Consider the following 25,206-nt stretch of genomic DNA (forward strand, 5'->3'; position numbering starts at 1 on the left):
AAAACTGTATAAATCTGTGTGTGTGTGTGTGTGTGTCACGCTGTATCTCTGAATAATGAACTGCTAAATAATCACTGTGTTTGTGCTGAGATCGGTGGAAAGCGAGAACAGAATGAATTTTTGTGAATGTGCAGTCTCTGCTCCTCTGGGTGAAGAGTTCTCGAGTGTACGATGAGAGATTTTATCGCTGATGTTTTTATGTCTTTGTTTACTGTGAGCATTTGAGACCCACAAGAGTAAATGCTTGCCCTTTTACTGCATGAATATGTGGAAAAACAAAGTGTGTTTGATTGTATGTTTTGCAAAAAAGTGATAAGAAAAACCCTTTACCAAGGTAAATTCACCGGCTTACTTTTTTAACACTTTAAGCTTGGATGGGCCCGTGAGAAAAAAATATATAGTCAAAATATGAATTTTGAACAACACAATATAGGTATCGTTTGAAAGCTTAGAAGCTCTCCTTTCCAATGCATTATGACCAAAATTGAACAAGTACTTTGAAATTTGCAGACAAATCAGAAGTGTTCCGTTTTGATAATTTATTTAAAAAAAATGTGGACTGTACATATTATTGCAATCAGTAAAAACATCAAACTGATCAAATAGCCATGTGTCATATGTCGTTGGAAAGCTCTCAAAGAGTAGAATACAACCAGCCTATTTGTTCTGCACAGTACTGTATATGAAAAAAAGTAAATTGTTGGCTACATTTTTTTTGTGATGTTTTCAGCTGTTTCTTAGGCTGAGAGTCTCATAATATATCATAATCTATATCATTAAAATATCTATATCATTATTTTTCTGTTTGTTTTTTGTCGAGTTAGAGGCCTTTCATTCTGGGTATGCCACTGAAACAGGATATCTTTAAAAAAAACCTTCAGAGCTTAAAGGGTTAATAAAACAGCAGCAACAGCCAAATGATAAAAGACACCAGGGTAAATGACGTGAATCTCTAAATCTCTAGATCGATTAAATTAATCAAAAATACATTACAAATGCTATTCACACAATTTCTTTCAAGCTCCTTTCACACATGCAACCAGGTAAATTGCAGGAAAACCATTGGGTTGCCTTTACTGGTAAATGTACCACAAGTGCTATTTACACATGCAACAACTTTCCATCTTTTTTCCATTTTTCTAGTTCCATTCACAAATCAGCACCAAATGCCGTTAAACTCTCTGACGTCGTTTGCCTGAAATGACAAATACATGGCTGTGCCAGAAATGTAGGCTTCTTGTTTGAAAACATATTGGTGATGTTTTAAAATTTTTGGCAAATGTTCACATTTATGCAGTTGTTTGAGACACAACAACATCATATGTGACCACTTCAAATAAGACTGATGAACTACAGAGAAAATAATGCTGTCACTAGCATCCGAAGGCAGAGATGCTGTCTGTGGCTGAAAAGCACAGTGATGTGTACTTATATCACTACGAAGAGGTCTGTCCCGAAGGAGGCTGGTGATTTTATTGTACGTAACGGAATCGCTTATTGTTCCTTTAATCTGTTAAATAAAACATGCTTACAGCACCTAGCAACTTGCTAAAACATGTTAACAACATGCTAGTAATGCTTGACTGCATGCTATCAACACCTAGCTTCATGCTAAACATGCTAGCAACATGCTAGCATTGCCTAGCTACATGCTAAAACATGCTAACAACACCTATCCTCATGCTAAAACATGCTAGCAACATGCTACCAATGCCTAGCTTTATGGTTAACATGCTAGCAACTAGGGCTGAATCGATTAGTCGACGTTATAGACAACGTCGACAATAAAAAATTGCCGACAAAAATTTTCAAAGTCGAATAGTTGTTTGATCTTAACATAACATAAGATCATATGAAACTCTAATGATTGCACACAAGAGCAGCACTGCAGCTCGCGCTTGACTGAGGAGAGGAAGAAAACACATCTCACAGTCCAGATGCACTCTAAACTTTCCAAACAGCTTCAGGTGATGTAGATCACAAAGTATGAGGGAATTATAATACAAAAATACAAAAGTAAATACAGAAGCACTCTTGTTGTGGAATAAACAGAGCCGGAGCTGACACTCAGCTTAAGCAAAACTTGCGTGCCGAGCGTCTTTAAAGGAAACACCCCAGTGTTACATCTTTAATGCAGTTCTATTTAATGCGTTATAGCTTTATTAAAGTTCAAATAATAAGGCATTTCTCTGTGCAGTCAGTGCCTCTTCTATGAGATGCGGGGACGCTCATCCCTCGAGTGCGCGCTTAATGCAGCTAGATTATAACATGGTGACTCGTGATTTATTGAATCATAATATATGTCACTGTGCATTTCTTATCGTGAAGAAAATTGGCAAAACGCAGGTTTATTAATAAGAGAGAGTTTTGTTTTGTTTTTTTGTGAGTTAAAGATGGATTGAAGTGAACAGAAAGGTGAGAGAGGGTAGTCTTCGCCCCACTATACACTGCAACAAAATATGTTTTTGATTTGTTTTTGTTTTGGCTTGTTTTCTAATATAAATATCTAAAACTCCTTTAAAATGTACATTTTCTTTAGCAGCTATACTGCAGAAGAAAAAATTGTTATCTCAGAATGTTGAATATAATATTAAAAATACAAATATTTTAAAATATAAAAAAATCCTTTAATAAAGATGCATTCACCTGAGAAGCAGCATATAAGATATTTAGATCTTGAATATAAGTGTATTTTGTCTTTACTACACTCGCAGAAGTATAACAGTGAAAAAATACACTTATATACAAAATACACTTATATTTAATATACATTCTCTTAAAGCAAGTCTAAATATCTTATATGTTGCTTCTCAAGTAAATGTATCTTGTTTTAAGGATTTTTAGACAATTTTAAATGGAAAACAAGACAAAAACACTTGATAACAATAGGATTTTTTTGTAGTGAAATTTTTACTGAATTAAACTTAATAAAAGTTTTTTTTTTCCCTTTAATTCAGTGAATGTCATTTAGAGGTATTTTTAAAAGATGATTTTGTCCTCTTTATTGTTAGCAAGCACGTTTAATACAACCTTTTAAGTCGGGGCACAAGCTGAATAATCGGTTTAGAGCTAATGATTAATCATTGCAATAATCACCCGAATAGTCGAATAATTGTTCTAATAATCGTTAGATTAGTCGATTATCAAAATAATCGTTAGTTGCAGCCCTACTAGCAACATGCTAGCATTGCCTAGCTACATGCTAAAACATGCTAGCAACACCTAGCCTCATGTAAAAACATGCTAGCAACATGCTAGCAATGCCTAGCTACATGCTAAAACATTTTATAAACATTTTATAATTGGGGGTATGTTTAATGTCAACAAAAAAGTACAAAAACAAAGTGCTTTCTCAATAAAACAATTATTGGTTTAAAGGAGACCTATTATTGCCCTTTTTACAAGATGTAATATAAGTCTCAGGTGTCCCCAGAATGTCTGTGAAGTTTCAGCTCAAAATACCCCACGGATCATTTAATATACCGTGTTGTAAATGCCTCTTTTTGGGTGGAATCAAAAACACGCTGTTTTCGTGTGTGTCTCTTTAAATGCAAATGAGCTGCTGCTCCCTGCCCACTTTCCGGAAGAGGATACTACAGCAACATAATACATATTATTATGTAATATAAGTAAATATATTTACTTATATTACACCGTAAATACCGGAGTTCAGCCATATATGTATGAGGTGCGGTTATGAATTATACAGACAGTAAGCGTAAAAATAACGACATAGCTCTGTTCTCCGTGAATACAATCAGAGACAATGGTAACTTTAGCTGCATTAGCCGTGGAATCAGATAAAAAGCACATTCGGAAAGGCAATTTGCAAACATTAACAAAATAAAAAGTGCGATACTTACATCTTCAGGATATAAAGCTGGAACACGAACAGTTGGTACTGATCCATGCTTGAGAGTCAAATTTTTTGAAAATCCTGCTTTATATTGACCCTCATTCACAAAGCAGTCCGGTGTAAAATGATTTGCACAAACATACCCGAATTTTGGTATGTTTTGGGGCACATTTGCTTCAAAAACAAAACTTGTCCACTGCGTCTTCAGTGGCTCTGATGCTGGGAGTACATGAAGACTCTTATGTTCACTTTTACAGCCAACAACAGAACACTTATGACGCTTACGAAGCTGAGACATTATTCTTCTCACTGCAGCTGCTCCAGGCGGACTGTGTGTAGAACACTCAGGGGAGGATCTATGATAATAGGGTGGAGTCCGTCACCAGTCGTGGGCGAGGCCTGCTCTAACGTGACGTCACTTTAGAGCAGAAACGAAAACCAATCATTTTGAGACACTGTTTTTGATTAATAGAAATATAAGAAAGAGTAAAAGTGAATTTTGCATAATAGGTCCCCTTTAAGTTCACATTAGAGCCCGACTGATATGGGATTTGAGACTGATACCGATTTCAGAGAAGGAAAATTCACAGAATACCGATATGTTGGCCGATATATTTAATTTTTGAGCTGGAATGAAAACAGACCTTTTCTGTGTGGATTGTGCACCGATATGACTATGCAAAGGTACTCAGAAGGCTGCTTTCTTAAACAAATATTTTTATCAAAGAATATTTGACATTATTATTATACATTGTCAACAAATTCGAGAAATGAACACTGAGAAAATAAAGAATAAATAAAAATAAAATAAATAGCTAAATAAACATCAGTACTGTATAAGCTCGTTGTCACAGAGAGTAAAAGATGGACTTTATTTAATTTCCAGCACTGCGTCTCACCAACTAGGTAACAACATAGTGTGAAATCAACACTCAACAGACACAATCCACCACTGCACTGTTGTCTGCTGAGCTGCAAAAAGATGCTCTGATGTTTACCTTTCAATCTGCTACATTACTGACTGCACTGACAAACTATAGCTGGCAAAAAGATGTGATAAACATGAGTGACATGTATGTCAGGGACAAGGTTAATGTTATATTAGTTATACTGAAAAGGGAAAATGATGGGGTCATTGTTTATTAAGTTTCACAAACTAGTTAACTTACAGAGACACCGCTTAACTCCACCCTGTCTGCAGAACCACCGTCAGCTCAGCTCTGTAAACAATGGAGTCGGAGCGCGCTCTGCTGGACAAACTACACTATGACACCAATTCTAAAACATTGTTTTCTGCATTATATGTTCTGAAAAAAAGGTTTCATATTGGCGTATATTGGTAAAATATACGCCGATACCGATATATCGGCCAACCGATATATCGGTCGGGCACTAATTAATACATGTCTTCAGTGTAACATATATACTAGTTGCAAAGCTTAAGCATTTAACACCTTTTAATATTAAACTCAGCAAAAAAAGAACGTCCTCTCACTTTCAACTGCTTTTATTTTCAGCAAAATTAACGTGTAAATATTTGTATGAACATAAAAATATTCAAAAACTAAGACATAAACTGAACAAGTTTCACAGACATGTGACTAACATAAATGGAATAATGTGTCCCTGAACAAAGGGGGGGTCAAAATCAAAAGTAACAGTCAGTATCTGGTGTGGCCACCAGCTGCATTAAGTACTGCAGTGCATCTCCTCCTCATGGACTGCACCAGATTTGCCAGTTCTTGCTGTGAGATGTTACCCCACTCTTCCACCAAGGCACTTGCAAGTTCCTGGACATTTCTTGGGGGAATGGACCTAGCCCTCACCCTCCTATCCAACAGGTCCCAGACGTGCTCAATGGGATTGAGATCCGGGCTCTTCGCTGGCCATGGAAGAACACTGACATTCCTGTCTTGTAGGAAATCACGCACAGAACGAGCAGTATGGCTGGTGGCATTGTCATGCTGGAGGGTCATGTCAGGATGAGCCTGCAGGAAGGGTACCACATGAGGGAGGAGGATGTCTTCCCTGTAATGCACAGTGTTGAGATTGCCTGCAATGACAACAAGCTCAGTCCGATGATGTTGTGACACACCGCCCCAGACCATGACGGACCCTCCATCTCCAAATCGATCCCGCAAGGCCTCGGTGTAATGCTCATTCCTTCGACGATAAACGCAAGTCCGACCATCACCCCTGGTGAGACAAAACCATGACTCGTCAGTGAAGAGCACTTTTTGCCAGTCCTGTCTGGTCAAGCGAAGGTGGGTTTGTGCCCGTAGGCGACATTGTTGCTGGTGATGTCTGGTAAGGACCTGCCTTACAACAGGCCTACAAGCCCTCAGTCCAGCCTCTCTCAGCCTATTGCAGACAGTCTGAGCACTGATGGAGGGATTGTGCATTCCTGGTGTAACTCGGGCAGTTGTTGTTGCCATCCTGTACCTGTCCCGCAGGTGTGATATTCAGATGTACTGATCCATGTGTTGTTACACGTGGTCTGCCACTGCGAGGACGATCAGCTGTCCTTCCTGTCTCCCTGTAGCGCTGTCTTAGACGTCTCACAGTACAGACATTGCAATTTATTGCCCTGGCCACATCTGTAGTCCTCATGCCTCCATGCAGCATGCCTAAGGCACGTTCACGCAGATGAGCAGGGACCCTGGGCATCTTTCTTTTGGTGGTTTTCAGAGTCAGTAGAAAGGTCTCTTTAGTGTCCTAAGTTTTTATAACTGTGACCTTAATTGCCTACCGTCTGTAAGTTGTTAGTGTCTTAATGACTGTTTCACAGGTGCATGTTCATTAATTATTTATGGTTCATTGAACAAGCATGGAAAACATTGTTTAAACCCTTTACAATAAATATCTGTAAAGTTTATTTGGATTTTTACAAAATTATCTTTAAAATACAGTGTCCTGAAAAAGGGATGTTTTTTATAAGGGAAAGGATGTTTTTACCTAGTGAGTTTGTCAGCTATGTTATGGAAAATCTGCAAGCCATTACAGACACTGATTAAATGCTGCACTTCAAGTAAGGCACATAATTAAGGGTTCTTTTGTCTATTCTGCCATATGTGCAGTAATTATTTTAAAATCATTTTAAGAATTGTATGTTTTTGCAGATATTCATGTGATATTTTCAGCATGGTCACTAGTGACAGTAAACATTTTTTATCATAAATCTGCCTTAATATAATTTTGATAGTTTTAAGAGATGTTATGCAAAACTCCAACCTTTGTGGATGTAAAATATACCTTGAAGGATATAAGAAGCAGCATTCTTGTTATTTGAAATGTAAAAAAAAAAAAGCTGTAACAAAGTTCATCGTGAAAGTAACATTATCCTACTTTTTGCACAAAATACAATGACACCATTTACATAAGATCTCTGTTTTAACTTTCAAAGGAACAATATCTAGTATATTTTGTAAAATCAATTAAATGTCCCTTAATCATAATCACCATGATTCACACGCATTCACGCACACACATGCTCGAGGGCACACACACCCTATATCAGTCTACCTCTAATTTTGACTGTTGACATGCAGTACAGTAAATACTGTTTGACAAGTAATTCATCAATATCACAAAACCATGTGATGCTATGTGAACCTCTCTCCCTTTGGTTGGAAAATGGCGTGTCTCTGGGCTGGGTTATATGCCCACGATGACGCACACATAAGGCGGATCACCAAGCATCCCCAGCTAATCAAACTGTTGTGATGGTATAGGGTTTCAAGGTCACCGCCCCTAGGAGGAACTCCCACATCATCAGCTACTAATGCAGCGCTTCGTTCCAATCCATTTAGTACTCCATTCCTGTTGCTCATAGGTTTCTATTTGCGCATATTCGTAGCAGTTCAGCATTGTAACCAATCGTGGACAAGTCCACTGAACAATGCAATGGCAATGGCGAATATGAGACATTTAAATTAGTCAAGTTTTAACGAGTCCGATGCACAGATGTTTATGTTTCACGTCTGTTTGCGGTGGCAAATGAAATGTGTGCTGAAGTAACATCACCTGAAACGATGTCACCAAGTCTGCTGTATCTGACTACTTTTCACCATTCAATAACTTCCACATTAAATCAATAAAATCATGTCCTGTCCTACTTTTTTTTTTTTTTCAACCATGTTAGGTTGAGGAAATTAAATTGTTTGAGTTTCATCTTGACTTTAATGTATCTGTCCTGAAATTGACCACCTCGCCTTTATTTTGAGAAGTATGTTCTGAAACAGATGCATCATATTTGTTTCTTAATTCTCTCGGTTGAACGTATCCGTTAATTGAATATGTGGAAACAGCAATTTTTAAGGGCAACATTCTTCATGCTGTTTCATTTGCACCTCTACGAGACACTTCTAGGTGTGTTACTGAGACTTTTATGTTGGTAGATTATTTAACTATTATTTCTTTGTTCTCTTTCTACAGGTGCACAAAGAATAAACAGAACAGGCAAATTCTGTCGATATCCACTTTGCACTATTCATTCCCTTTCAAATGTATTCTGAAAACGGGAGACCCTAAACGCAAGTTCATGCGACGAAAAAAAATATATTGTCAAACAAACAATTGCAATTATGATGATTGTCACAAACTGGCATACTTCTTAAGGTACATGTGTGCTTCATACACATACACAATGAAGTTATTTATTCATTTATTCTTGCTTGTTTAGGTGTTTGCACTAATGCTAGTGGCATTTTACACATTCATGCATTCAGTACACTTTGTCCAAAACCACTGAATTATTCTCTCATTTACTATTTACTACACAGTGAACATCAAACAGCTCACTATATGATGAAAGAGTGTCAATATGAGTGTATTCTGACCAAGTTCCAGATTATTTAGGGGGTTTTTAAATGTCGGATTTCATTTTGTATTTGCTATTCAGACTACAAACAACTGAAGGTATTTGACCAAAAAAAAAAAAAAAAAAAAAAAACGGCAGAAATAAAGACTCATTCATGTGCAGCAGACAGTTTGACCGCTGGGAAATATTTTCTTCCACAGAGGAAAAAAACTGAAGAAAATGCGATCCGCTCAGACGAAATTTAAATGAGGAGTCAAAAGTTTTTCATCTGCCACAGAGTAAAGAGACGCATTTCATCACATTTCAGAGAGAGATAACCTTCAGCTCAAGCACTCACCATCCGCAATCTCACACAAAATAGCAAAGACATCTGATATACCTGGAGTTCTCCATCCGTATGGTCCACACCTCTATCTCCAGCACCAAACTGACCATCACACACAAGCAGGTGAAGAGCTGACAAGAGAGCCTCCATCAGTACCTCAGGACTAACGGATGTTTGTCCCAGGATCTCAAAGGCCTATTCTTTTGCCCAGTATCTTTAAAAGTGACATCATGTCAGTACCTACAATTGATACATCCTTCACCTTAGGAAAGCCCCAATGATGCCCAGGCTGAACAAGTCCATGAAAAGGCCAGTTGTGTCTTTGGGTCTGACCTCGAGTCTCTGGAGGAAGAGGCTGAGAGGAGAAAGGTGTCCAGATTAATGGAGGATGTCAGAGTCTATCTCAAGGTGGATCCATCCTGTGTAACAGGGACCTCAGAAGGTCAGTCCTGTGTAACATCTGTAATATCTTTATCTGTCTGGAACTCTGGATATAAACCTCTCCAATATTTTGACCAATATTCACAGTTATTGCACATTAAAGAGGACGCGTTCAGATGTTGGCCATGCTGCTAGATTCATTTGATTGGTCCATTGTTTTTAAACAGACACTGATCCACTTTACTGCATGTCAACAGTCAAAAAATGGCAAGATGGCAAGAGATTAGAGGTCAACTGGTATATCGGTTTCACTGAATAATCGGTGGTGATAGTTGCTTTTTGGAAAACCGATGCTGACAGTTTGTTTTTTGTTTTTTTTTGTGTTCCTCTGTGGCAAAAACCCTTCATTTGGTAAATATATGGGCTACTATATGCTTATTTTTTGTGAATATATATAGAGAGAGAATTATAAGGAACCAAGACTCCATCACCATCACTGTTCATGGACTAATTCACAATTATTAATGCGAAATGTTACAAAAAAAAAAAAAGGCACATATACCAATTGCTGATGATCTGATATTGATGAATGATGATCTACTGTTGATGTATCACGCATTTTCATTATCAACCATCATTTTCACGATCAATCATTGCTATCACTTCCGAGTACTCATGCCCATCCCTAGTGAAAAATGAAACTAACCCAACCGGATCTCATAAAAAAAAAAAATCGCACATAATTTACGAGTTGGCTATTTCGTATGGTTTCGCGCAGTGCTGTTCGCATAAACTCGTACGACTTCATCACGTGCAAATTCCCGGATGTCTAATGCAGAGTTCCACGCACGAGGCATAAGGACATACTTATTAATATTATTCCCTTACCCAAACCCCTCATCTAAACTTAACCAATCAGTAGTGTGTAAACATGATACGAAGCTGTTGTGTGCGACAGAAGCAAGTAATTGTCACGTATTAGATGGAAACGATGTCCAGCGAAGTCATTGGCTGTAGTGAAAGTCGTAGGAATTCAAATGAGTGCAGTCGCACGATATCATATGAATAAGCCAAACCTAGAAAAGTTGTACGAATCCTGATGATTTCGCTGTGAGAGTGTGTTGAACTAACCATGATCCTGAAGAGTAAGATCCACCAATCAGAAAAATGCGGCAAACAAAAGAGCTCTGCAGCATAGCAAGATTTTGGCTTCGATACGAAACCAGCCCTGTACCTCGATATCGATACTAAATCGATACTTCAGCAACAAATATATAGCCTCAGATTACTGATGAAATTACACAGAAATGGACTTGATTAAAAGAACTGCATAAAGTCTTGCAGTTGCAAATTCTGCATTTTCCATTACAATTTTTCTGGATTCCATGTTTTATGTTTTAATTAAATGTTATCATAAAAAAAGTGTTTAATCAAATGAATACATAAATCTTTAATCAAATCAAATGTAATCATAAATTTAAATGCATTATGTGCAACACGTGTGATCTGTTTGTGTGTTTTTGTGTGTTTGTGTGTGAAGCACAGCAGCACCTCTCGTTTATTCTGAAGCGTGCACCATGTACAGACTGCATATTATTTAATTAAATTACATTCTTTCGCTGTTTAATGAACACAGTTGGCCATATCAAGTATTTAATTTGATTAATTTTCAAATTGTTATTGATTTCATCTAAAAAATATCAGATCCGTTAACATTTTGCTAACAGCACCCTACTATAGTATGGTACCGAAATTAACAACAAGATGATATCATACCGTTTTAAATTTTTTGGTATCACGATATTTTGTTAGTATCGGTATACCGTGCAACCCTACAGCAGTGACCGTCCATTCCCATGATGCAACCTAGTTGATTAGGGGTGTAAAAAAATATTGTGTCGTATTGTATTGTACGATACGACACTCAATTCGATAGCATACAGTATGTATTGTACGATACATAAATAAATACATAACTGGTAGTATGATTGAAACCAAGCAATGCAACATTGAAAGCTGTGAAAAAACAACGCTAAGTTTACATGCAAAGTGAAACCGGGGGAAGAGGGTAAAAAAATGACTTATGCTCTAATGAATATTTTGCTATAAAATTAAAATATACTGTTCCTATACTTATAATCAACAACATTAAATCAACAGTTTTATATTTTTCCATCATTTTTGATTCTGTTACAACATGTTTCATGGGATTGCAGTTCATGTCCTCATTTAAGAAATTAAGTACATAGTTTTTTTGTCCAATTTTAAAATACATTTTTGCTTTTTATGTTTTAGAACGTCATCTTACGAGAAAGAGACAAACAGAGAGAGAGACAGATGGCTGTTGGGTTTGAAAGGATGAAGTGAATGGAAAGATTACTGTCTGTCTCTTTTCTCCTCTCTAGCCTCCTGATAGCCTCTTTCATTTCTCTCTGGTTATTTCTCTCCGTGAGTGGAGGCGAGCAGATGGTGGATCTCAGAGTGAGACCAGCCGGATGTCCACTTCCATCCCCCAGTTACAGTTCTTATGTGCTGTATTAACATGACAAATAAAACATAACACTGCATACATATACAGAAGATGTAGATTAGATGCTGACAATGACAAACAACAAGAAAGAAACATACAGATTTCAAGAAACATTCATTTTTATGTGTGACTGTGGAAAGATCGAGTATGCTGATATACTGTCACTTTAAGAGCAGATAGTGTTGCATTCTTTATGATTTTGTTTAAGAATAAATGCATAGCGTCAAAAACAATGTCCAGCTCATATTACATGTCTTCCCCAACAGAAGATTTCATCATTTATCATTTGTGTTTTGCTGTGTAATTAGCTTTAACTGAGTTATTTTGACAGTATTATTCTGCTCTAAAGTCAATGTCTCTCTTTCTCAGGTGTTTTTGCTGTTGTTTTGGTTTTACTCTGGATTAAACAATCAAGAGGCACAAATGACACACTACAATTAACAATATACTCTCTACATTGTCTATAAAATAAAAACTATTATAACTAATAATTATTTGTGTGACGCTTTTTGCGTTCAACGCTGTTACCGTATTATTTCTACCATACAAAAACACTGTAACATTACTTAAAATTGTGACACACAGGAAGTAACATCATTAGAACACTTTCTACAGCAGGGTGGAAAGACAAGTAAATAGTCCCATTCCTTTTTCTCCATTTTTACACAAAAGTTTTGGTAAGAAACATGACCAACAAATATGTTTCCTTAAATAGGAAATATAAGTTTGGCACTGAATTCTCTGTTGCAAATCCCTATAAAAACCCCAAATAATTCAGTGATTTAACCAGTTTAAAATAATATTATATGGCCCGACATTCTAAACAGCAATGACGATATAAACAGGAGAAAGCCCATGTGTCATGCACAGACATAAAATAGAAGACTTTTCAAGCCACACATCACCACCTTTACATAAGTGCACCATGGATTTACTAAAGTAACACTAAAGACCAAAGAATACTTTAGTTTTCTGTATTCTGGACTGGATCGCGCACAGTATGTGTGATGCAAATTTCGGTATCAGTCTGTGCGGACTATCCACATGTGGCCCAGTTTTTCGACACGTGGACAATAATCATCATGTTTCTAGAGCAAATAGTTTTTCTAAAAATGAAATGTCCACATATGTGGACAGCGGGACTATGTTGTTTCAGTAGTTTGCAAGTTAATGTAAACCTGCCATGAGGATAGTGTTAACGTGTTTAGCTCGCACCCCCCCCCCATTCATAAATTGATGGGAGGACTTGGGGTGGTGGATGGATGCTGGAGGAATCATCGCAGCATGGATGTAAGCAGCTGTTTATATACGCTTACTCTGGCGAAGTGACTGGTCAAATTAAATTAACATGCTCCTCTTGAACCTTGTTATGAAACTCCATTTCAGTAATTCACAAGTTACACTTGACCCGAGCTCGAATATCCCCCAAAAAGAAGCCAAGATCGGGCAGCGAGTCGGTAGTGTCGGAGCCTCGTGAAACGTGGAAAGCAATGTGTTTGGGTAGGAATGATTCCTCAGCATTTTTAGAAGATGCTGAACGACAGTCACTACAATGCCTCTCACCCCCCAAAAGGAATGAGACCTGAAACAGCATGCGGGGTGGGGGGGGACACTGCAGAAACAGTGGTGATTGCTGCCGCATGGAAAGGAGCTCTCACGGGAGCTGCTTTTCACTGGAGGACTCCGCAACGCCCGTGGCTGGAAGGCCACCCCCCAGCCCATCTGGAGGAAGTGGGGTCAACCTGCCCATGGTGAGAGCGGGCCCCTGCCACCTTAGGCGGGCCCACCACATCCCGGAATTGACCTTATGCCACCTCCAGATGCAAGTCATTCGACGGGAGGGGCCCGCGAAGCAAACGGGCCAACCTCACGGGTGTGGGGCTCGGCTGCCGCTCGTTCAGGCGAGCCCATCTTGCAATCAAACGGGAGCCCTAACTGCATTCGAACGGAGGAGTCCTCACAGCAGTATGAACGGGAGAGCCCACGATACAAATAAACGTGAGTTAGCTCACACAGCATTCGCACGAAAGAACCCTCACTGTGATTCAAACAGGAGAACCCTTGAATGCACGTAAGTGGGAGGGCTCTCGCAGCATCCGAATGGGAGGGCCCTCCATGTGTACGGACGAGGCTGTTTGGAGCAAGGTTTATGCAGTATTTTACTGAGCTTGCTCTGTGCTGCGAGCAGCTGAATCTGCAGGTGTGGGCCTGCACAGCATTCTATGTTAGTACACTTGATTCTTGTGAAAGTGTTATAAACTGCATTTGAAAAGAACTCCCTATGCGAAACGAATTGGCTGAATCCTCGAGTATGGGACCACATGGCATTTAACACATCCGTGCCCATGTTTTCATGTGAAAAGTGTAAGATGCATATAAACAAGAACTCACTCTGGGACACAAATGGGCGGAGTCGTCAAACACGGCGTTTGACAGGAGGGTGTATAGTAGGCTATATTCAAATGAAATTGATTGATGCAAAGATGCAGGCTTATAGTGAACTGTTTAGGGAAGACCTAAAACAGCCTGATTGTTGTCAATCACTAGGTGGGTAATGGTTTGTTTGGTATGAGTGGCATAATGTGGGACGATTAAGCAGAAAAAACACGTCACGGTTACGGAGCCATGGATGCTTAGACGCATGAATGAATGAATGAATGAACGTTACATTTACATAGCGCTTTTCTGACACTACACTTAAAGCGTTTTACATAGTGAACAGGGGACTCTCCTCAACCACCACCAGTGTGCAGCATCCACCTGGATGATGCAACGGCAGCCATAGTGCGCCAGTACAGTCACCACACACAGCTAATGGTGGTGAGGAGAGAGTAGAGCTATAGAGTGAATTAGTGGATGGGGATTATTAGGAGGCCATGATTGAGAAGGGCCAATGGGGGGAATTTAGCCAGGACACCGGGGTTACACCCCTACTCTTTACGAGAAGGGCTCTAGGATTTTTAATGACCACAGAGAGTCAGGACCTCGGTTTAACGTCTCATCTGAAGGACAGTGCCTTTTTACAGTATAGTGTCTCCGTCATTATACTGGGGCATTAGGACCCACACAGACTGCAGGGTGAGCACCCCCTGCTGGCCTCCCTAATACCTCTTCCAGCAGCAACCTTAGTTTTCCCCAGGAGGTCTACCATCCAAGTACTGACCAGGCTCAACCCTGCTTAGCTTCAGTGGGCAACTGGTCTTGTGCTACAAGGTGATAGGGCTGCTAAAAGGCAGATGGCCTGAAAGACATTGTAGCACGTGAACAGCGTGTTTGTGCTGCTTCGGAAATGTATTAAGCCAATAGCAGGGGCGCCGTGGTTGCAGTGTCGCCAAGCTTGAGCACTCTGCCCGAGGAGAGGATTTGTGGTTAGGTACCGGGTTGGTACGTATGAGTTAGAGGAGAAAGGGACTTGCAGTTGCAAAGTCTGGGTTTGTTCCGGCTGCGGTGAGGCATAGACAAAATGGGCTTTGGCGGAAGCATAGTAAAATGCTGAGACTGCAGTGTGGGTTGGTATTAGAGCCTCTTTTTTTTTCACGATTAGGTGTTGCTAGACACCTGTGAACATGCTTGTACAAACACGGGAGAGACATGATTAAAGTAGAATTTATTTAACTTAATCGTATGGTTTGGAGCTTTGTAGATTGTTCTCCAACGTAATGTAAGTAATTCAATTAACTTATTATTGGCATGGGGTGATTCGTCTTGTTTTGATGAGGACTTACGAGTTTAGGAGTTTGTGCCTGAGAATTGGATTGACTAGATAATATATGGGCACCATTTGCAGTAATGTGGTGAATTATTTATATTGATAACCTGTAATAAATTCTACAGAAAAACTAAAATATTGTGAGGATGAAGCAAAATGCGAAGCCGAATCATCCGACACTGATTTCAACCTGTTAATTTAAGCCTCTTTAAGCAACATTTTTCATCTTTTGGATGAACCCATTTATTCTCAGTGATAACGAACAGTGAATATATAGGAATGTATTTACTAATGTTAATGAATAGAACCGTATTGTACAGTGATAACAAAATAAATTTATTCAAAATAACTAACATGTTTTTTCTACTTTTGAGGAAATGCAGTGCCAGTGCCCTCATATGTGGACATCATGTTTATCTGGGCGCTAACGCGCGAAAAATGAACAGATTTTTTAAAGTGGCATATCAAATGAAACTAGAGACTCTCCTCTTTACAACCAAACAGGTTTCAATGAAAATACTTAAAGAGGTTTCTTACCAGAGGCACTTTTGTTGGCGCTGCATCTGTAGGAACGCTTCAAGGAAATCAACATCATGTTGTTGTGTCACGTGACTTGGTGCAGCAGAAGTTTATCCCTTAAATGACAGTCTAGATTCTTGTGAACAGTATTCAGTCATATAGTGAAGTCAAAATACAGTGTCCACGCATGTGGACGTGGGGTAGCATGGGGTTAAATGTTCATTTCAGTGGGTCAAAATATTTAATATTATTTATAATTGCACTTATTTTTGCAATAAAATAACAACATCACTTTTTTACTAGTTTCTGTCCTTAACTGTTTCATTTTATTGCTGGTGCCACTGCTCTCACATGTTAGTCTGGAATCTTGAATAACCAATTTAAATACTTAATTAAGAAGAATAAACAAGATAAGAATCAATGTGCCAATAATAGTTTTTCTCTTTGATATTCTGGTGACAGCAACTAAATACAACATTCTCACTCCACAGAGACTTGATTTTATCTATGATGAATATGAAATTCCTGAAAAAGTCAAACAGCAAGTGGACCAAGTCAGCTCATAATAAATACTATGTGTGTGTGTGTATGTGTATGTGTGCGTGTGTGTGTACCTGCTGCTCCAAATAATGACATAATTGCACAAAATGAGCTTGTTGTTCAGTATACGAGAGTAACAAAACAACAGACCAAACTCTAAACACTGCAGATTCAGTAATGTTCTCACGGTAATGATTCACAGTCTGAAACAAAATCAGCTCAAGCCAAGCTGGTGTTCTCATCTAAAAACCATCAAACCAGACCAGATGGACCAGTGGAAACCAGCCTGGTGGCCTGCTAAGACCAGCAAACCAGCTTTTCCGCAGGGAGCTGAACATTTCAGATTTCAGCGCTGCAAAGAGGAATATTTTAAGCGCTTGCAGCTCTGGTCCTAAAAACATTTTCCTGTTTTACTTTTTATCTCTCTGCTTGGAGCTTTAAACAACCGAGTACTCTTCCTGCACTGTGAGCGGAATGCCATGAGCGTAATGCATAATACGCCTGATCCCGATCTCTGCTCGCAGAATTCCCACAAACTGTGTGAAACTGAGTGTGGCGGGGAATTACACACACACACACAGACACACAAAATCACTGGGATATTGTGGAAAACAGATCAAATACTTGAAAGAGACAGACAGAGACAAACAGCTCAAAACAAAGTGAAATAATGAGAATGGAGATGTGAATGTGTATCATCTGATTAGCTGGACACGTTATGCTGAATGTGAGTTCTGAACAACATGCAGGTGTGTAAATTATGACATAATTTCTTTTTGGTGAACTACCCCTTTAAAGAGAATGTGTGTGATTATGAAAATGATGGTTATGATAATACAACATCTTTAATTAAGAGTGTTTGAGGAGTCCACTGAGAGAACAGCATCATTAATGAGCACAAATAATCATCATCATTACACTCACAGTCAATTCAGATCAGTGTTTCTCAATAAAACACACGAGACATGGACGAGAACAAGGTGAGATTTAAGTCAGATCAGCAAAAACACATCAGCAGGAGTTCAGAATGACTACACACACACACAACACACAGTCACACACACACACATATACTCTCACACACATATATACAACACACACATTCACACACACATACACATACACACACACACACACAACATACAGTCACACACACACATATACTCTCACACACACACACACTCACTCTCACACACATACACACAGGGTCTGGAGTTAGTGGCCCATTAAAAGCTTTTCTGACATTTTCATCTTCATAAAAGACACAAGATCCCACAAATCTGCAACACACATCAGAGTCCAGATCACACAATCAGAGTTTGAGTTGAATGAATAAAAGTAACTTACTCCGGTTGCTGTTGTTGAGCTCAAATCACTGAAACACACACACACACACACACACAATCATAAATATAGTGTGATGAAGATGATGATAAAGAGTGCTCGTGCGGGATGAAGACTCACCCAAAAGCCTTCAGAGATGCTGAGGAAGAGCAGGAAGGGAATCCGGAGGAAGGTTTTAATTCTTTCTGTCACTTCAGCCACAAACACGCGCGATGAAGAGGAGTATGATGAAGAATATCGCCTTATTCCACACTGAGAGAGTCCGCCGACCGACCGACACGAGACAGAGAGAGAGAGAGACGCGGAGAGGAGAGGAGATACCTGACTGACTGTGTGTGAGTGTGCTCGGGACTGACACACACACACACACTCACACTCTGAGCGCACCTGCTGTTCCGTGTCGCGCCGCTGGGCGGCCGCATCTCTAATCATCAGAGCTGATTTGAATCTGATTAACATGAATCATAATATTCATTATCAGCAGATCAGCCTGTGTGTGTGTGTGTGTGTGTGTGTGTGTGTGTGTGTGTGTGTGTTTTATTCTAACTGTTGCGGTTCGTTATCTGTTCATCCACTGCAGAAGATAAGGGTTGTTTTCAGTGTACTGTTCTGTGCTATTCTATTGCTAAATTCTATGTTATATTCTGTTATTTTCTTTTGTGTTCTATACTGTTCTGTTCTATGCTACTCTGTTGCATACCATTGTATTGTATTGTTTTATTCTATTCTATACAATTCTGTTTTATTCTATTTGGTTTCTTTATACTATTGTGTTCTATTCTATCATTTACAGCATATTCTATGTCAGTAATGTTTTATTTTCTGTTCTATTTGTTTTCTGACCTGTTCTATACTATACTATTGTATTTTATACAATTCTGTTTCATTCTATTATCATGTTATATTCTATTCTATACAATTATGTTTTATTCTTTTGTTCTATTCTATTTTGTTATTTTCTATTATTTTCTGATCTGTTCTATATAGTTCTGTTTTATTCTTTTCTGTTATTCTATTTTGTTCTATGCTATTGTGTTGTACAGTATCCTCCTGAGACCCGAGTGTGACTGCTGTGTGCATTTTCCATTCTTCTATTTGATTTGTAACTAGTAAAACCTAATAAACTTTTCTTTTTTTTTTTCTTTTTTTTTACCAAATTTGTGGACAGCGGGACTAAGTTGTGAAATTTGTAATAATATCAAGCTATAGAAAGTCCGATTTTTTCAATTAAATTGTTTATTATGTTTCCAGGAGTGTTTTTGAGACGTTAATCAGAAATTAGCATAATGAATTCTGATTCAAAGTAATGTCCAGCATCATCCAATCACTGCCAATCATGTTAAAATAAAATGATACATTATAAATTCTGAATCTATGTACTGATTATCATTGTCACATGTCTGTCAAACATGTTGAGTGATCCAAACATCATCTGCAGCCTGAAACTGAACTTTTGATCAGATTTTAGGAGTGAATGCACTTAACTGCATAGAGAACTATAGGATGCTCCCTTGCTCCCTATTTAGTGAATGACTTAACCTCCAGTGTGCTGTCTGTCTGCACTGGTCTCAGAACAGTTTGAAATGCACCTTATTTTCATCCTAATTCCATATAAAGCCTCTGAAAGCAAAATGTTTCATCTTTTGAATGAACCCATTGATTCTCAATGTGAAAATGTACAGTAAATATAGGAATGCATTTACTAATGTTGTTGAATATAATCGTGTTGTACAGTGATAACAAAATAAAATATAATAAAATGTATATTAAAATGAAGCGAAATGACCCACAGATGTGTTAATGGTGAAAGTATTTCAAAATAAATAACATGTTTTTTCTACTTTTGAGGAACAGCATGCCGTTTCATGATAAATCAATGAAATTTTAAAAATGGCATATCGGATGAAACTAGAGACTCTAATATTTTGACTCAAACAGGTTTTAATGTAACAACTTAATGAGGTTTCTTATCAGATGTAGTTTTGTTGGTGTTTCTCCCAAAGACAAACTTTCAAAAAACTTTCAAAAATAGTTTTGTCAGATGACTTGTAGCATTGAAAATTGAACCCTTTACTGACAGCCTAGAGTCTCCTAAACTGAGATCAGTTGGTTTAAATTAAGTTAAATTATGCATAGCCTTTAGCGAAGCCAACACGTAATGTCCACGCATGTGGACGCGGGGTCTCAGGAGGGTATACCATTGTATTTTACTGTTTTATTCTATTCTATACAATCCCATTCTATTCTAATATTCTATTATATTTTGTTATAATCTGTTCTACTCTATTCTATTTCTTATGTGTAAGTAATAAACAGTGATCAATAATCTTTGTTAATTTGTGTTTTACTTTCATCAGAGCACATAGGGACATGTGGTACATGTTTTTGAACATGTAAAATGTAGTACCATGGTATTCTTTAAAGAACACTGGAAGTACCACGTTAATACCATGATGTATAGCAATCATTCAGTACTATTGCCCATATCATATGATACTGTCACAGCAGTACTTTGTTTGTAAGGGAGAAATGAATTTTTTTTAAGTGTGTTCAGGAACAAACGATATGGTGACTGATAAAGATTGTGTTCAAATGGAATTGAAGATTCAGATTCAGCAGCATCTAAAATAAAACAGCATGAAAAGGCAGTTTTACCCCTCTGTGTGTGTGTGTGTGTGTGTGTGTGTGTGTGTGTGTGAGAGAGAGAGAGAGAGAGAGAGTGTGTGTGTGTACAGGTTTTAGTAAAACCTGAGATCACCTACGTTGTGAGGATCAGCCAGCGGTCCTCACAAGGGAAATGGCATATTAAATTATGTTTTTTTTTGAAAATGTAAAAATGCAGAAGGTTTTCTGTGAGGGTTAGGTTTAGGGGTAGGGTTAGGGTTAGGCGATAGAATCTATAGCTACAGTATAAAAATCATTATGTCTATGGACATTATGGTCATCTTCACACAGATCTTCAATAGATCACTGGAGCAGTGTGAAGTCCCATGCTGCTTCAAACGCTCAATCATTATTCCTGTCCCAAAGAAACCAAAAATCACAGGACTTAATGTCTACAGACCTGTCGCTCTGACGTCTGTGGTCATGAAATCATTTGAGAGATTGGTGTTGGCCCACCTGAAGAACATCACTGGACCCTTTCTAGATCCCCTTCAATTTGCTTATCGAGCAAACAGGTCTGTGGATGATGCAGTCAACATGGGATTGCATCATATCCTGCAACATCTGGACAGACCAGGGACATATGCAAGGATCCTTTTTGTGCACTTCAGTTCAGCTTTCAACACCATCATCCCAGCTATACTCCAGAATAAATTACACCAACTCTCTCTTCCCATGTCTATCTGTCAGTGGATTACCAGCTTTCTGACAGACAGGCAGCAGCTTGTGAGACAGGAGAAATTCACTTCCAGCACATGTACAATCAGCACTGGTGCCCCCCAGGGATGTGTGCTCTCCCCACTACTCTTCTCCCTCTACACCAATGACTGCATCACCAAGGACCCCTCTGTCAAGCTCCTGAAGTTTGCAGATGACACCACTGTCATCGGCCTCATCCGAGATGACAATGAGTCTGCATACAGAAGGGAGGTTGAACAGCTGGCTGTCTGGTGTAGTCAAAACTACCTTGAGATGAACACACTCAAAACGGTGGAGATGATTGTGGACTTTAGGAGGAACACCCCAACACTGACCCCCCTCACCATTCTAAACAGCACTGTGGCAGCAGTGGAGCCATTCAGGTTCCTGGGCACTACCATCTCACAGGACCTGAAGTGGGAGACCCACATTGACTCCATTGTGAAAAAGGCCCAGCAGAGGTTGTACTTCCTTTGCCAGCTGAGGAAATTCAACCTGCCACAGGCACTGCTCATTCAGTTCTACTCAGCTGTCATTGAGTCTGTCCTCTGCACTTCAATAACTGTCTGGTTTGGTTCAGCTACCAAATCAGACATCAGAAGACTACAAAGGACAGTTCGGACTGCTGAGAGGATTATTGGTTGCCCCCTGCCCCCCTTCAAGAAGTATACACTTCCAGAGTGAGGAAAAAGGCTGGAAAAATCACTCTGGACCCCACTCACCCTGCCCACTACCTTTTTGAACTGTTGCCTTCTGGTCGACGCTTCAGAGTTCTGAGCACCAGAACCGTCAGGCACAGGAACAGTTTTTTCCCTCAAGCTATCCATCTCATGAACAGTTATATTGCCCCATTGAGCAATAACTATGTGCAATACACAGTTTAATCTTTCTTATATTTATCCAACACATCCAACCTCTTCTACCATTTCATTCCTAAAAAAAAACAACAAAAAAAACATTTGCACTGTACATAACAGATAACAGATTTGTATTAGATTGCACTACGTATGTGTATGTGTGTATGTATGTATGTGTGTGTCTGTGTGTACGTATGTGTATAATTATTTTTTATTATTATCTATGTCTTGCTGCTGTTTTTGTATTGTTTTTGTATAGTTGTACACTGGAAGCTCCTGTCACCAAGACAAATTCCTTGTATGTGTAAGCAAATTTGGCAATAAAGCTCATTCTGATTCTGATTCTGAGAGTCCTCACAAGGATAGCTAAACCAACACAACACAAGTGTGTGTGTGTGTGTGTGTGTGTGTGTGTGTGTGTGTGTGTGTGTGTGTGTGTGTGTGTGTGTGGACTCCACATCAGCTGGTCACACACACAGATGGACATGTCAATTACCGTTAGTATCAAACACAGACAGAGTTAGAATGTACTCAGACCTATCTCTAGTTTACATATCGATTGAACACAATGACACTTTTTTTTATCTTGTTTTAATCCGTCTTTTTATCATATTATTTATTTTTAGTTATATTGCTCTATTTTTCTTCAGTGCTTTGGCAATATACACTTAAGTATGTCATGCCAATAAAGCTTTCTGAGTTTGAATCAGTTAATTTTTTTCTCTGTATTAATGACGTGTGGTTTGCTTTGTGTTTGAATGTGGGTCACAGCAGCAGACAGTTTTAAAAGCGACAACGAGTTTGATTTTTATTGATATCACAGGATGAGAGTCCAGCGAGAATAATGAAATTACAGGAAGAGAATAATAATAATTTCAGCGCTGCTCACCTGCCACTCTGAAACATAAGACTGGAAAGGTTGCTTTAAATTTAGAAAGAGCCCAGGAAGAGAGGGAGTGAGAGAGAGAAATACAGTTCCAATGTTTTGTATGCTGAAGATCTTCACTCCAGGGCAAACAAGAGCAGTTTCTGAACAAACAGGAAGTCCGCATGGAGAACTGTGGTATGGAGACAAATCGCCCGGTGGCATGTGCTGCATCTCACAACATCTTCTCCTCTGGTCATGCGAAGTACACTTCATGTCTCTACTTGTTTCAGCCCAATATTTCAAACAGTCACCCAAGTCATTCTATGTTCTATAGTAAATAGTGTGTAGTTAGTAAACTGCATTATTCCATCTCTTGCTTACAGTAAGTACCAATTTTAAGGCTGTTGATTTAACATGTTAATTTAGTGCGATTAACTATATTGAAAATAATGTGTAAAAATTCACACCACACAATGCTTTACTCGTCTGCAACAATAATGTAATGTTTTTGAATGATCTGATATTACTATATTATTAGATGCATTATATATTATTTTATAATTATAATTATTTTATAATTATTTTGATGAATGTATTTTGAATTATCTTTATTGTGTTGCCTTTTCAGCAAATATTGATACGTGCGAATAATTGATTGATTAATCAGCATATCATCTAATTAATTTGATTAACCCTCCTATGGTATTAACTCATTTTTGACCGAAATACATTTTCCTCATTTAATAAAAATGTTTTCCTTTATCTGAGCAGTACAAGACTCGGTGACTTTTCCTCCTTATGCCATCTGAACATAACAAAAATAAATAAATAAACTGGGTTTGATTTGATAAGTCTAAGTGGTCTTAAAATAAAAGCGACACCTTTGGTATTCGCAGTCAAAATTGACCGACCATTGAAAATGAATGGGAAAGACCAAAAAACAGAGCAACTTTTTTTTTATCTGTCAAATACAATCAATAAATCAGCCACAATGTAGAAAAAACAGACAGAAATTACAGGGTGAGACTCTAAAACATCCTCAGTGCAAAACATACACACCCACTCACACTTACACACTCACAAAAATTAACTGGTGAGACTATAACACAGAGCTTTTTTACATTTGTAAAAAAAAACATCATAATGCTAAACACACACACACAGAAATGAAGGGTCGATACGATAACACACTCACAATGCAGAACACACACACACACACACACACACACACACACAGAGAGAGAACCAGGGCATCAGTAAGTGGAGTTCTACAGCCATCTTTTGGTCATTGTTGGCATTATAAGTCATCTGTTGTTTTCCAGCTGTTGACAGCAATCTGACACACACACACACACACACACACACACACACACACACACCACACACACTTTTGCAAATTAATTTTTTTTCTATAGAAAGTTTGAAATTGCAAAATGTTTACTCTGATTCTTCTGTTTTATACTCTAATTGAATTTTCAGAATTTTGCAGTTAATTTTTGTTTCATGTTGTTCATTTTCTTGACATTATTTTACATTCATTTTGAGTTATTAAATGTGTATATTTTAAATAAACTGTTGGTAGAAAAATGCTTATTCTGTGTCTTCTCTTTGTAACACCATGGTCAGGTTTGATTGCAAGCGTAATGACATTAACTGCAAAAACTGACACTTCAAATTAATTTAAAATGCTAAACTTTGACAAATAATAGTTTGATAATGTCTAAATATATATCCAAATGCATATCTTGTGATAAATATAAAATTAGGTTACAACAAGTCATCAGATTACACAGTAGGTGTCTACAGTCATCAACTGACTGTTACTGGCATGACACGGTTTTCAAGTCATGTTATTTATATTTTGATCACCAGATGGCAGCAATCTGCCTCCAATTTGTCACATTCTCATATTTTCTTCATGTTTCAACTTTCAGAAGTGTATGTTCTGATTTTTGTTTTTTTTTTTCAAAAATGTGCTTATTTGTATATGAAAATTAATGGTACAATTTTGAAATTTGAATGTAAATAATATCAAAATATAATAAAATCCCAAAAGAAATGCATAATTTAATTGTTCTTACTTCAGGGAAGAAAA

At 38.2% G+C, this 25,206-nt stretch overlaps 1 protein-coding gene across 12 annotated transcripts in view; it reads right to left on the bottom strand.

Moving 5' to 3' along the window:
- The window catches only part of LOC127454472 (receptor-type tyrosine-protein phosphatase delta-like), a 590,598-nt gene extending 572,233 nt beyond the window's left edge, over positions 1-18,365 (bottom strand). For all 12 annotated transcript variants that reach the window (XM_051721784.1, XM_051721752.1, XM_051721766.1 and 9 more), the window contains exons 1-2: positions 18,144-18,365; positions 18,027-18,054 (exon numbers count right to left, since the gene is read on the bottom strand). The gene's annotated coding sequence lies outside the window, so the exon portion shown is untranslated. The remainder of the gene's footprint in view (positions 1-18,026; positions 18,055-18,143) is intronic.
- Positions 18,366-25,206: the final 6,841 nt, after the last annotated feature.

The sequence above is a fragment of the Myxocyprinus asiaticus genome, chromosome 2 (genome assembly GCF_019703515.2).
Source record: "Myxocyprinus asiaticus isolate MX2 ecotype Aquarium Trade chromosome 2, UBuf_Myxa_2, whole genome shotgun sequence".
In the NCBI taxonomy this organism is placed as follows: domain Eukaryota; kingdom Metazoa; phylum Chordata; class Actinopteri; order Cypriniformes; family Catostomidae; genus Myxocyprinus; species Myxocyprinus asiaticus.